The sequence below is a fragment of the Phyllostomus discolor genome, chromosome 9, assembly GCF_004126475.2.
Source record: "Phyllostomus discolor isolate MPI-MPIP mPhyDis1 chromosome 9, mPhyDis1.pri.v3, whole genome shotgun sequence".
NCBI classification, from domain to species: Eukaryota; Metazoa; Chordata; class Mammalia; order Chiroptera; family Phyllostomidae; genus Phyllostomus; species Phyllostomus discolor.
In genome coordinates, this window is record NC_040911.2 from 24,092,342 (window position 1) to 24,107,453 (window position 15,112).

At 35.4% G+C, this 15,112-nt stretch overlaps 1 pseudogene; it reads right to left on the reverse strand.

The window, feature by feature from the left end:
• Positions 1-9,568: 9,568 nt before the first annotated feature.
• LOC114505978 lies at positions 9,569-10,101 on the reverse strand (annotated as a pseudogene).
• Between the last annotated feature and the right edge of the window lie 5,011 nt (positions 10,102-15,112).

Consider the following 15,112-nt stretch of genomic DNA (forward strand, 5'->3'; position numbering starts at 1 on the left):
TATAGAAGAAATCAATACAGACACAGTGAAGCACTAGGGTATAAGTGTGTGTGTGTGTGTGCGTGTTTCTACAAGTTTCCCCATATTCTTTCCAGTGCTAAGTTCTAGTGTGACTGAAGGGGGGTGCAGTGGATGCTTGCTCAGTTAACCCTGCTGATACCAACAGCCAAAAATGCCCAGTAGAACCTCATGGTTGAAAAAAAGAAGAGTAAATAGCATGGATATGGGAGAAAGAAACAGACACAGAGAAATTTATAAATGCTTACATCTAAGTATAAGAAATGAAGTGTTCTGAATATTTCTGCGCTAATCCATTTATTTAAGCCTTCAGGAAATATTTAGTTACTCAGAATTTAGTATACATAAATAGTATGATAATCAAACTCTACCGATGTAGTAGAAAAATTGGGTATTTAAAGGAAAAAGAGAATTTAAAAAAATTATCCCCTAAATTATCTTTAACTCAGTAATGTTCATTATTTATTTTGCTTTGTGGACCCCAATATAGTACGGTCTCAGAAGCCATAGTTTTCTAGTGCTGCCATAGCCAAATACAACAGAATGGGTAACCTAAACAGGAAGAATTTATATTCTCACAGTTCTGTAGGGTGAAAGTCCAAGGTCAAATTGCCCATAACTTTGGTGTCCACTGAAGACTCTCTCCTTGGCTTGCAGGTGGCCTTTTTCTTGCTAACTCCTCCCATGGTCTTTTCTCTGTTCTCCTGCATTGCTGGTGTCTCCCTGTGTGTCTCTGTCTGCTCTTTTTATAAAGCCAACAGTCAGATTGGTTTAGGGCCCACACTAAAGACTTCATTTTAGGGTGTCAACATATGAATTTGGGGTAACACAGTTCAGTCCATTACAGAAAAGTAGAGTGGTATATTACAAACAGCACTGCACTTCATCTAGACCTATTGTGTGACATAACTGAGGAATTATACTGAGTGGGCAGTATAACATAGTAGTTCTTCATGGAGTTCGTCATTGGTTCACAACAAGAACCAAATTCTAACTCCCTCAGGTATAGGTTAAGAAAGCTATATCATGTTATTTCACCTCACTGAGTTTTGGTTTTCTTATCTGAAAACTAACAGATATTTCTGAAGATTTGGGGATTAAATAAAATATGTTTAAAGCATTTAGATTGATTTATGAAACAAAGAAGAGGCTAATTAATTATAGCTATAATTCCTTCTTATAAAACAGCTTTGTTGAAATCTAAATTACATACCATGAAATTCAATCATTGTATATGTACCATTCAATTATTTTTAATAAACTTATAAAGTTATGGAATCATAACCATAATTCAGTTTTATAAAATGTTCATCAGCCAAAAGAGATTTCTTATCTTTTTGAAACCCACACCTTGTTCCCATTCTCAGCTTCTGACAAACAATAATCTACCTTTGTCTCTATAGATTTGCACATTCTGGACATTTTCTATACATGGTACATACAATATATGTTCTTTTGCATCAGGCTTCTTTCACTTAGCATAACATATTTGAGGTTCATTCATGTGCTAGCATGTACTGTTTTATTTATGTATAAAATTCTCTTGTAAGAACATATGAGATTTTGTTTAATCACTTGTCAATTGATGGATGTTTGGGTTGTTTTCACTTTTGGTATCGTGAATAGTACTGTTATGAACATCCATGTACCAGTTTCTTTATGGACACGTGCTTTCAATTTTCAGGAATAGATTTCTACAACAAGAAAGGCAGAGTTATATGACAAAATGTTGCTTAACATTTTTAAAAACTCTCAAACTGTTTTCCAGTGTGACTGAGCCATTTTACATTCCCACCAGCAATGTATGAGTTGTCCAGTTTCTGCACATCCTCCCCAATACTTGTTATTATCTCTGTTATAGCCATTCTCATGGATAGAAAGTGATACTTCATTGTGGCTTTAATTTTGATTTCCCAAATTCATAATAATGTTGAATGTTTTTTTTAACTTTTAAAAAAAGTATTCATATATATCCTTTAGGAAAACTTCTATTCAAATCATGTAACCCTTTAAAAAATCAAGTATTTGCATTTTTATTACTGAGCTGCAAGTGTTCTTTATCTTTCAAATTCTGGTTACAAATCATTTATCAGATATATGTTTTGCAAATATATTCTCTTTGTGTGTAGGGTGGCTTGTTCTCTCATTTTCTTAGGTGTGACTTTTGAAATACAAAGCGCTTAATATTGAAGATGTCCAATTTGCTATTTCTTTCTTTATGAAGCCTGCTAGTTTTTAGTATACTTAACCAAAGTTATAGATATTTTCCCTTATGTTGTCTACTAAAACTTATATAATCTGAGCTAAGCCTTTTTCTACTTAGATCTGCAATCTCTTCTGAGTTAATCTTTATATATGGTGTGAGGTAAAGATCGGAGGTCATCATTTTAAGTGTGGGTGTCCAATTGTCTCCGCACAATGAATTTAAAAGATTACACTTCCCTCATAGAATTATTTTGACACCTTAATCAAAAATCAATTCATCATGTGAGTTATTCTTAGAGTTCTCTCATGTTAGTAACACATGGTCTTGGATAATGTGGCTTTATAGTATATTTTTAAGTTGGAAAGTACTAGTCCTTCAAATTTGATTTTTTCAAAATGCTTTGGCCATTCTGGGCGTTTTGCATTTCCTTATAAATTTTGATCAGCTGACCAATTTCTTCACAAGGGCCTGCTGAGATTTTGGTAAGGACTGCACTGAATCTCTACATCAATTTGGGAACAATTGCTGTCTTAATGCTAGTGAGTCTTCCAATCAATGCACATAGAAGACCATTTCATTTATTTAGATCCTCTTTAATTTCTCTTAGCAATGTTTTGTAGTTTTCAGTGTATCAGCCTTGATTTTTTATTTCTTATATTTAATCCTAAGTGTTTAATGTTTGCTGCTATTTTGAATTAATTTTAATTTCATTGTTGGATTGTTTATTGCCATTATAAAGAAATACAATATATTTTAAAAATATTTATCTTGTATTCTGCATCCTTAGTGAACTTATTTATTTCCTTTTTTTTTTTTTTGAGGGAAAGAGAGATTCATGGGAATTTTTATCAGTACAAGGTTATATCATCTGTAAAGACAGTACATATCTTTTTTTTTCTTTTTCTGATCTTGTTGCATTATGTCACCTGATTGCATTGGCTGGTTTGTCTAGGACACTGTAAAACAAAAGTTATGAGAACTGAAGTCCTTGCCATGTCACTGATTTGGGGAAAACATTCAGTTTTTGACCAGTAAGTATAACTGTAACTGTAGAGTATTTGTGAATGTCTTTTTATCAGGTGGAGGAAACAATTTTCTATTCCTAGTTTGTGGAGGGTTTTTATATTTAATGATTGTTGATTTTTGTCATTCTTTTCCCACATCTATTGAAATGACCCTGTAGTTCTTATATTTTATTCTATTTCAATGTCATGGACCTGGAGTCAGTATAGGAGAATTCCCAGGCTGACACCCAGCAGATCTTCTCTCTTACTAAAGTTCAAGACTTGCCCTTGAATAAAGGCTTTTAGATTCACTGTTTGCCCTCTGTCAGTGTCCAGAGTCCAGAAGTTGTTGTTTTGACCATTTTTTTAGGTGTATCATTGCTTTTTAGAGAACAGATTTGCTGTGTTCATCATCTAGTGATTTCAGAAATCATTCCCTACCACCAGTAGGCATTATTCTTGATCCAATTTTTTTTTATTTTAGCCTTAAATTTTCCTCTTCTGTAAAATAGGATTATTAACCCTCCATTGGGTTTCTGGGAAGATTAAATATGCAATATATTCAAAAGTGTTCATTGAAGCATCTTATATATAGTATAATTGATAAATATTAATTGCATTTGACATTCAGGTGGATATAATAGGATCATTAAAAGGTAACTGTAAAGTGTGGGATTTCAGTGTACCTTGAGGAGCTTTATGGACTCAGTTATACCAAGAGGGTAAAGATTCAAATCAATAACTGCTATTGCATCTTATATCTTTATTCTCTTAGATAGATATTTTTAAATCCCCTTACCCTCTACTTCCTTATTAAATCAGGGCTACCTTGTAGCAATCTGCCTGCCTTGTCCTCTGAGGGTATTTTACTTCCAGCTGCTTCTTAGTTAATAAGGATAGGAATAAGTATAAGTTAATAATACTTAATTAATAAGTATAGTAAGTTAATAAGTTAATAAGTATAGGAATAATTTTAGTATATATCTGTTTCATTGAGACCCCTTAGAAAGGCTATTGGCAATATCCTAGGTATCAAGTTACCATGATAGCAGAGATACGCTTAATAAAAAAATGTTACTGTTTATGGGAAAGTTCTGTATATCACAAATATCTAATATCAATAAGCAGGATCTAAAGACACTGATTAGTTCAGATAAAACAAAATGCTTTGTCTTCAAGTTTGTTATTGCCTCTTTTCCCTTAAGATTTTGGTTGCTTGCTGTAGGATATGAGTGTTATGGTAGAGTGTATTGGAATAGTGGTGAACTTTTAGGGAATTAGGTGCCAAGGAAGGAAATAAACCTCTATATGAAATTTTTATATGAATCAATCTAGCATTCAGCCCTATCTAGCAAGATTCTACAATTTTAACTGACCCTTAGGGATCAATACAATATTCTGGAGTTCTCCAAAGTAGACCATTCTCTGCCTTTTTGACTTAAATTATTCAGTAGTAAAATTCATTGCCCATTAGAAATGACTTCTAGCGGGGAAGAGGCTATCCTGGTGATGACACTACATAATTATATATATAATTAAAAATACCTCAGCAGAAAAAAATGATAATCAAATGTGCAGATATGCAACACAGTAATAGTGACACTTGGACTTGGATCTTTTGACCATGTGTGTGTATCTTAATCTACTCTATTGCCTTTTCTCTGTTTCTCCTCTTTCCTACTTTCCCCCTGCACCCACGTCCCTCTATTTCTTTACCATAAAACGCCTCACTTCCACTTGTTTCTCTGTGTCTTTTCTACACCATTCCAAATACGTCTAAGCATATTGGGAGCAGTTTACATCCTGAAATAATCCACTTGAGGAAACCGTTAATGTTATCTTCCTAATAAACAATTCCAATCTCCATAACCATAAATATCTCAAAGATGATTCTCTCTACATTTTCATTAAAGCCAGGGCTTTGTTTGGTGTTTTGGTTTTAAACAAACACTTGTCCCAGCAGTGCAGCTCACTAATATAGAACAGAATTACAATGTACTTCCAGCCAAATTCAGTTTATTGTCAATTTCAGTAGTGTTTCTTATGGTGGCAATTATTCTCTGTAAGCCTGCAAGCAAGCAGCAGAAAACTGAAATCATCAAAGAGTTTTTATCTGCAGCAATTCCAGAAATGGCAGGTAGCTGATAGTTTAAACTTTAGTTCTCTGCAGTGGAATAGTGCAAATAAGAGAATGCCATCTGCCTGCTCCTGGAGGCTTTCTGAAAAATATACCCAAGTTAATAAAGTTTGGGGGCGATCGTCAATGACTTTGGTTACTATTGCAACTAATGCTATGGTGTATTTATGACCCTTCTGCTGTCCTGGATACCACTGAGACAGATTTCACAAGGGGCAGTGGCCTTGCTTTTTTAAATATATGAATCAGGTATTTGGATGTTCATCTCAATTTTCTAATTACCTAAAATGAGACATTGTAAATGTAATTTTCTTGACTTAGCCTGGAAAATAGAATTATTGCCGAGAGACACCTGAGCAGGAGCAAATATATAAATGAGCAACAGGCTTTGGATTTATTCTTAAGAGAATTCTTAGGAGATTAGATCAAGGGATGATTGTAAAATGTCACCCAGTCAGTTCTTCCTGTTCATGCTAATTTATTTAACGTGTACTAGACAGCCAGGTAGACTGATGTTTTCTATAAGTGTTCAGAAAGGAGATTTTTTTCTTATATCTTTAATCATTAACTCAACACATATATATTGATCTTATTTGTCATGGTTTGGGAATACAGGGATAGGAGAAGTCCTGCGGTAAAAACAGTGAATAAGACAGAAATGCTCGCCTGTAGCTTTTATTCTAGTACAGAAGAGTATTAATAGCACAACTGCTGAAGTACAATTGTAATAAACATGCAAAGGAGCCCAGCAGAGAGTGCTATGAGGATTTAAGACAAGGTCCTATGGTCTGAATATTTGTGTCCTCTTCAAAATTCATGTGTTGAAATCCTAATGACCAGTGTGGTGGCTTTCGGAGATGGAGCCTTCGGTAGATGACAGGTCATAAAGGCAGGGCCCTCATAAGTGGGCCTCAGAAAAGAGGCCCAAGAGGAGCCTTGACCCTCCCATCATGTGAGGACACAGTGAGAAGTGAGCAAGCCTTCTGCAAGCCTTTCCAGAACCTAGCTGTGCCGGCTCCCCCTCTCTGACTTCCAGCCTCCAGAGCTATGAAAAATCAATTCCTGTTGTTTGTAATCTACCCAGCCTGTGGTGTTTTGTTATCGCAGCTGAAGTGGACTAAAATACAAAGGAATCAGCTCTTGTCGTTAGAGGCTTCCCAAAGGAATTCGAGGAATCATAAAAGATGATTGGGAATCAATCCAGTAAATGAGGAAGGACCATGGAAGATCAGCACAGGCAGAGTGGACAGAATAAGCAAAGTTCCTGAAGAAGAAGAGAACACAATACTTGGAGACCAGGGAGAAAGCTAGTGTAGCCAGAGCACAGGAAGGAAGGGAAGAGTTGTTCAGGTGAGGCTGGTGAGGTATGCAGGGTGAGATTGTGCAGAGATTTGTAAGTGAGTCAAATATTTTGATCTGTATTTTAAGAACAATGGAAATTTATTTTAGTATTCTAATCAGAGTATAGTACATTTTATTCTTTCAAAATAGCTCAATCTGCAATGCAGAGAGAAGGCCAGTCTGTGAGACCAAGAGTGAATATTGGGAGTCCAGTCCTAACCCAAAGTGGCAGCAGAGATGAGGAGATGTGGGAGTCTTTAAGAGTATTTTAGGTGGCAAAGTGAATGAACCAGGGAGTAGAAGAGGCCAAGACTAATTCCCATGAATTTGACATGTAATCGGACTTAGCCAGGTTCAGAATTAGTAGAGATATTAAGCAAACATTTGGAAATACATAACTTTTAAAGGATAAAGTAATCTAGGCTGGTGCAAATATTGGAGATGATTGAAATGCTTTAGGCTATCATTGAAATCACCTAAAGAAAGAACACAAAATACAAGCAGGAGACCTAGGTTCTAGTCTATTACAACTCCAATGTTTACAGTTTGGTTAGAGAATGAAGAGCAGCAAAGGCTCTATTGTCAGAGATGTATGGAGGAAGGAAAGGAAAACTTGATTGCCAGGAAGTCCAGAAGCACACTGATCTATGAACGAGGAGAGGACTGATATACTACCAAGAACTTCAACCACCTGTGTGAAGGGTATTTGATTCTAATCAATCTCTTCTCATTACTCAAGCCTGGAAATAAAGGGGACATAGAAACTTCTCATTTTCTTCATTAACTATGGGCATTTTATCTCCTTTAGGTAATAAATGCAGTAGGACTACTGTCTCATTGAAAGGAAAACCCCTCCTTTCTACAAACAGAATCTTTAAATATAGTGTTCCATGGGCAGGAGCAGTGTAGTGGACCGGGGATCTTCAACTCTGCCTGTCTTTTATTACATATCACTTAAAACTTTTTCCCTGTAAATATTATGGAAAGAATAAAGATCACATTAATCAGCAAGGATCTTACTGGCAATGCTCCTATAAAATACAAAATTCTTAGAGTTTTAGGGATCAACACTTTGTCTTAATAAGAGACTTATAGTAGACAGGATTGTTACAATATAACAATATTAATGAAATATGTGTGATATAGCCTAACACTCATAATGCTTGAACCAGTACTGTTTTTTCTTTGGAGAATATATTAATCTGAAATACTTACTCTTATTACATAATTTGGATTGCAGTGGTGTTTGCCTTGATTAAATACATAACCTATTATCTGTAAGAATTATTTTGGGTTATGTTTTTATTTTGATAATAAAAATGATTTTATTTTATGTTGATAAAATTATGTTTATTATAATGAAAATAATTTTAGTAATTTGATTTTTGTAGATTTTGTTAAATAAGCTAATGTGGGTTTACCATATATACAATGACAAAAAGAAAAATATGTATATAATTTATATATTTTTATATTATATGAATTATATATCTCAAATTAAAACCTATATGAATTAAATATATGGTGAGGGCTGCTTGAAAAAATACAACCATTATTAATAAACGAGAACAGTTTGAGAGACTTCGATGTAACCTGGCAGCCAAGGAGAGTGGACTGGAATGTGCATGCATGAACAATGACAACTTCACTGTACTAGTCAGTGGAGGTGTAGATGCCATTGAGTGAGCGTGTGTACTGTGCGGCCACTGCATTCAAAATAACTGAGTGAGTAATGAATATGCATCAGTTTTTCTGTTAAGCTTAAAAACTCCTCCATGGAAACTATTCAGATGATCTAGAAGGCCACAGCTATAGGCAACTAGTAATGGGCACCTTTATCATGACAACACACCCACTCATGCATCAGATCTCATGAGGAGTTTTTAAAATTTTTTTAAATTAATTAATTAATTAATTTATTTATTTATTTATTTTTAGAGAAAGAGGATGGGAGGAAGAGAGGGAGAGAAACATCACTGTGTGGTTGTTTCTCATGTGTCCCCCACGAGGGACCTGGCCTGCAACCCAGACATGTGCCCTGACTGAGAATTGAACTAGTGACCCTTTGCTTTGCACTCCAGTGCTCAATCCACTGAGCCACACCAGCCAGGGCTCATGAAGAGTTTTTTGGTGAAACATCAAATCACCCAGGTGACTCAGCCCCACTACAGCCTAGATCTGGTGCCTTGAGACTTCTGGCTTTTCTCAAAACTCAAATCACCTTTGAAAGGGAAGAAATTTTGACTGTTGATGAGAGTCAGGAAAATACAACGGGGCAGCTGATGGTGGCTGAGAGAACTGTGTGAGGTCCCAAGGTGACTACTTTGAAAGGGACTTAGGCATCATTGTCCTATGTACAATGTTTCTGTATCTTTTTCAATAAATGTCTCTATTTTTCATATTACATGGCTGGATACCTTCTGAACAGACCTCATTATTAATATATGAGTACAATTTTAATTGATATAATTTACATAGCATAAAATTCACCACTTAAAATACACATTAATTTGTTTTTATGAAGAGATTTTAACTAATAAATAAGAAATGTCAAATCTTTCACTAGAGATTTGATGAAATCCTTTTGTAAATGTGACAGAAATATTTGTGTCTTGATCTCAACATCATTTATTGCCTTGATTCTAATCCTCTTCACTCTCTTTTTTGTTTGTTTAGTTTTTATTTCATAATCATAAACTTAATTCTGCAATCCAACTACATTTGGAAGGGGTAAGGAAAATATGAAACCCAATGAACTGTGGAGAGAGCATGGAGATTAGAGAAAGCAGATGAGGGTGAAGGGGTGCCCTCCTGAGCTACAGAAGGAATGGTCTGGAGGGTAAGATAAAATGCAAGTCACATTTATGAGAGTTGTCCACAGTCAGAATGGTGATCTTCTTGCTGGTCTTGCCATTCCCAGACCCATAGTGCTCCATGGCTGTCACAATACCCATGACATCTTTCACCTGGCCGAAGACCACGTGCTTGCCATCCAGCCGCTCAGTCTTGCCAGAGCAGATGAAAACTGGGGACCATTTGTGCTGGGTCCAGCACTTGTGGTGGACAAGATACCAGGACCTGTGCTCTTCAGAATGAAATTCTCATCTTCCAATTTTTCCCTGTAATGGACTTACTGCCTAAGCCATTGCGGCGTGTGAAGTCACCACACTGGCACATAAATCATGAAATAATTCTGTAAAAGTGGGAGCCTTTTTAACCAAATCCTTTCTCCCCAGTGCTCAGAGCATGACAGTTTTCTTCTGTCTTCAGAAGTTTGTCTTCAAATAGCTTGAAGGAGATGCGGCCCAAGGGCTTGCCATCAGCAGTGATGTTGAAGAACATGGTGAGGTTGAGCATGGCTGGACACGGGAAGGTCTGAGGTGGCTTCACTCTCTTTTATGTTTAATATCCTTTACCTGTCCAAGTGGTTTGAAGAGATGCTTATACAGATTCTCAGTGCTATCTTTGTGATTACTGAAAATTCGTACTACACAGTTCCATCAGTTTTTCTCATCAGCCCTTGCTATAGCTGTACTAATATAATATGAGACACCTAGCCATTGGTATAATTTGAAGGAATTAATTCTCTATAAATTTGTGATACATATTATTATCAGATATTGAAATGATCTCCCTGATCTGTGTTTCATATAATGGGGAAAAGCAGAAGCCCTACATATTTTCTAACAAGAATACAATTATTGTTGGGATGAAGGGAAAGCAATCTATGACTGTGCAGAAGACTTTCTATGTCACACTATCAAACTTTTACATGTTACTAAGGACACTCAGGATGTTTACTATATAAATTCCTCTTAGCTATAACATGCAAACCTATGAGTGTCTGAGTTTATATTGCCTGCTTTAGAGTAGACATTAATAAAAAGGTAAAAAATGGCTATCTTTAATAAAAATGTAATAGAAGTTCTCTTTCTATTAATCATCATATTTCAGAATATAGGAAACTTTACAACATAATTAGAATTTTAAACTTTAGAGGCATCTTTGCTAGGGCAATACTGGTTGCTTGTTTTGACAGGTAGTTTATAGGCATGTCTTCATGAAGGATGCAGTAGTAGATTCATCTATGCTCACATCTTTCCTTAACCTTCAGGATCCTTTAAGACATTAAAGCAGATCTAAACCTTTTAAAAAAAAATGTTTTATTATTGTTCGATTACAGTTGTCTGCATTTTACCCCCGCTACTTCCCCACCACCACAGCCAATCCCACCTCCCTCCCCTGCTTCTACCCTCCCCTTAGTTTTGTCAGGGTGTCCTTTATAGTAGTTCCTGAAAATCCTTCCCCCCACCATCCCCTCCCCCCTCCCCTCTGGCTATTGTTAGATTGTTCTTAATTTCAATACCTCTGGTTATATTTTTTTTGCTTTTTGCTTTTGCTGATTATGTTCCAGTTAAAGGTGAGATCATATGGTATTTGTCCCTCACCGCCTGGCTTATTTCACTTAGCATAATGCTCTCCAGTTCCATCCATGCTAAGCCCATTTTGAATGGGCTTCTACTGAAGAATTTCTGATTAGTCACTGAAAAACAGATCCTGCTTCCTGCCACACATTCCACTGTGTATGATGATTTGAAAGAGACTCAGTATAATGTGGCTTCTTCTACAGAAATGACAAATTACATTTTATATTCGATTCTTTAAAATTTTATAGTGTTTAGTTACAAATATTTTAAAAGCCATTTGGCTATAAATGAAATAGTCACTTCTGATAGTTTCTAGCTTTTTTTTTTTTAACAGATTATTTTCAATGTGTCTTTTCAGGGTTTTTTTGAATTATTTCCCCTTAATAATGTTTTTTTTTGTCACTACCACCACTAGCATCTCTATTCTGACTCTCTTACCTTTTTATAGCACTTTATACTTACAAAAACCTTTTTATAATAATTGTGGCTTTTTATTCTTACTCACTAAAGCCTTGTGAAATACTGGAGGCCTCTCCCATTCAATTTAATTAACAGATAAGGCAACTGAGATGCAAAAAATGAGGCAAAGTTCCAAAGCTGTCTTTTGAGCTATGTTTTCAGAACCTGGACCCCAAAATCTCTGGATCTCCAGCCTCTAATTATTGCATGATCCCCTTCTCTGGGTTCATAAACCTCATTCGTGGGTCAAATTCCACAGGATGTTTGCGCACATGCTACATGCTTAGCACTGTTCTGAGGAACATCAGTACAGAGAACAGATGCTTCTACTGAACAAGTGAACAAGTGTGTAAACTAAGTATAAGTCATACCATCTCTCTGTAAAACATCTAGAACACACACAGTAGAATGTTCTTTTAAAGGCTTACTGGCAATGGTGATTCTTATTCAGGTTTTACTGGAAGTAAGAAACATGGATTTGGAAGCAACAGTACTGAAATGTATCACGTGGAGAATGGCGTCATATAGACTTTGAGATTAATGAAAGAAACCTTTGATTTTCAGTTTTCTTGTTTAACCCAGTGTCTCCATGTTCCTTACTGAGTGTTTCTTCCAGTTCTATGGAAACATAGAGGAAGGTCTATGGAAATATAAAGCTCTGTGGAATCATAAAGGAAGAATAAACATAAAATTTACATTTAGAGAGTATATGCTTTTTCAGTATGTCTATATATCATAACTACAAAAACCCAGCCGTAAGTCTTTTTCTATGTCCTAGCTAAATTAACGTTTGAGACTTGATGCAATCATAGCCCAAAGGTAATGTGTTTTTATAATGACAGGGCTGATTGGATTTCCTCCCAACCTTGAATGATACTCTTTTTCATTTACTAACAATCTGGGTAAGTGTTGAGACCAAATGTGCCACCCGCCTAATAGTAACAAGACAATAAAACCACATTTATAATATTGTTGTTTTCCTTCCTCACTGCTGGCAGCCACAGTGAAAAGAGATCCAGTCCAAACCCATTTTCCCTACATTATGCCTTTGAAACATCTCCTTAGTATAATAAGTAACAATGGCTTGCAAACAATTCCTCTCCTCAGAATAAGGGGTGACCTGCTCTGCCACAGTGAGAATGAGCAGAGGGATCACTGAGCTGTCCCAGCCACAAAGGACCCATAAAGGAAAGCCACAAGGTTGGATTTGAGCATACCTTGACCCACTTAGAAGAATTTGAATTCACATTTCTCTCTGCTCTACAGTTTGATCTCCCTTTTCCTCTGCCTCCCTCTTCTCTTTACTCCCCACCTTTCTATGTCTTTCCTATTAACACAGTTCTGGTTATGGGATAGGCATTGTACTGTATTAAGAGATGTGTAATAAATTGTCTCCACCCTTAAATTATAATTACTGGGATTAGGGTGGAACCATGAAGAGGAGGACAAGATTTGAGGAATTTAAGGATGGAAAAACAGAAAAAAATGAACTAATTGATAAAACCAAGTTCTGATTTTATAGACTTTTGAGGATACATGATTTCGTCACTTATCTCTCGTCTTAATAAAACTTACTTTTAAGCTGTAAGAGATTTGCAAATATCCTCCAGTGAATTCACAAGCACTTGTTACATCTCACCAGTAATCATTCTCTATCTTTGTCTCCAAGAATATCTTTTATTATCCACTGATTCAGCAATATAGTTAAAAACATAGCTCTAAAGGCATTTTCCCAGAACTGTTTGGGTTTGAGAAAGTTTTCTAGCATATCTATTTTACCACATTGTTAGGCAAACCTGATGCTGTCTTTACACTGTTAGATCATATTGTGCATATATAAACTGCTTAGATCAACATTATCTAACTGATAATAGTACTAGTATTTATTTCAAACTAGTGCATTGGATAATGTGAGAATAAGGTTTATCAATCCATAGTTCAGTGGTGTGGTAGGCACAACTAGAGATTAACACAATTTTAGGTCTCCACTTCTTCTGAGTGTATTTCTCCTTGGCTTTAGTAATGGATATATGATTTGCTTTGGTCAATAAATATGAGCATACGTGATTGTGTTATTTCTGGGCAACCACATTTCAGAGGCAATGTGCCATTATCTATATTTTTCTCCCATTAATCTGGAAAGCTATGTTAATGTGGAGACACCACAGGGTTCTAGGAAACAACCTAGAATGTGGATCCATCACGAGAAGGACATCTGCCTTGGGAATTGTCTAGTCCCCTCAGTGAATACTGGCAGAGTAAGAATTCAACTTTTATAATTATAGGCCACTAATATATAGATGATGTATAGACATAGGTATCTATAGATCTCGCTATATATACATAGCTATATACAAAATACATGGAGATCTATATAGATATAGATCACTACATAACATAGCTTAGTCTGACATGAGAATGTTATTGCTTAGCTTTATGCTCCTGATATGCTTGTTCCTACCTCATAATATTTGTGACATTATTTCAACTACTTTATATGTTCTGCTTGTTTCTCTCTAATTAGAAATATATATTCTTGGATTCTATAGTCTCTTTTAACCCTTTTCTTCTTTAATTAACTTCATATGAAATAACATCTTTTCTTACCATATAATTTGTAAATTCTCGGGGATATTGATGATATATTAAAATAATTTTATTTCCAGTCACCCAGCCCAATTTTGTATCTATGCTCTATTTTCAATAATTATTTCTGAAATAAAATATGTTTTAAATTAAAATAATAAATATAGGAGCTTCTTTATACCATTTAAAAAAAAAGAGTCCAATAAGTAACATACTAGCAGTATTAAAATATCATATATACATTTTTCTATTTCACAGAATAATATACAAATATGTTACATGGCAGCAATGATAATAATATATCTTTAAAATGTGCAGCTTAGAGCAAAAATAAATTATTTTGATTAAATGATCCTTTAAAATAATAATAATAAAAAAACAGGTTGTGTTCATTTATTTGGCCATTCATTCTCTGGCTTCAGAAGAAATACTGAATGGTTTCAGTCCGTACCCCAGGGCTATAGCACATGTTTTATAACAGATGTCCTATTGCCTGGCACTTTGCAAAGCTCATCCATCCGAAATACTATAACATGCCCCCAACCCCAACTACTACTGAAAATAAAACAGCAAGGATTGTAAAGCAACCCAGAAACAAACCCAAAAAAAGTCATTCTGGAGCTTAGGAACTCTTTCGTTCTCAAGTTTCTCCCCATGATGTGCTTTTCTTCCTTAATTAAACTTTGTTCTTAAAAAACTGAGTACTGTGCAGTTTTCTCCTGCTTTTCCTTCGCACCAGTGCATCCTGCTCATCAGAAATCACGACTGTGGATAATGTTACTCAGACACTATCTCTTCTTTGACCTTTGCAAAGAGTGTGATTAAGATTTATCAAAAATCTTTCCAAGAATTCTTAACATAGTTGCAGAAGGTGGAGACCAGGGAGCAAAAATCTATTCTACTTTATTATACACTTTTAAGATTAATTCTTACT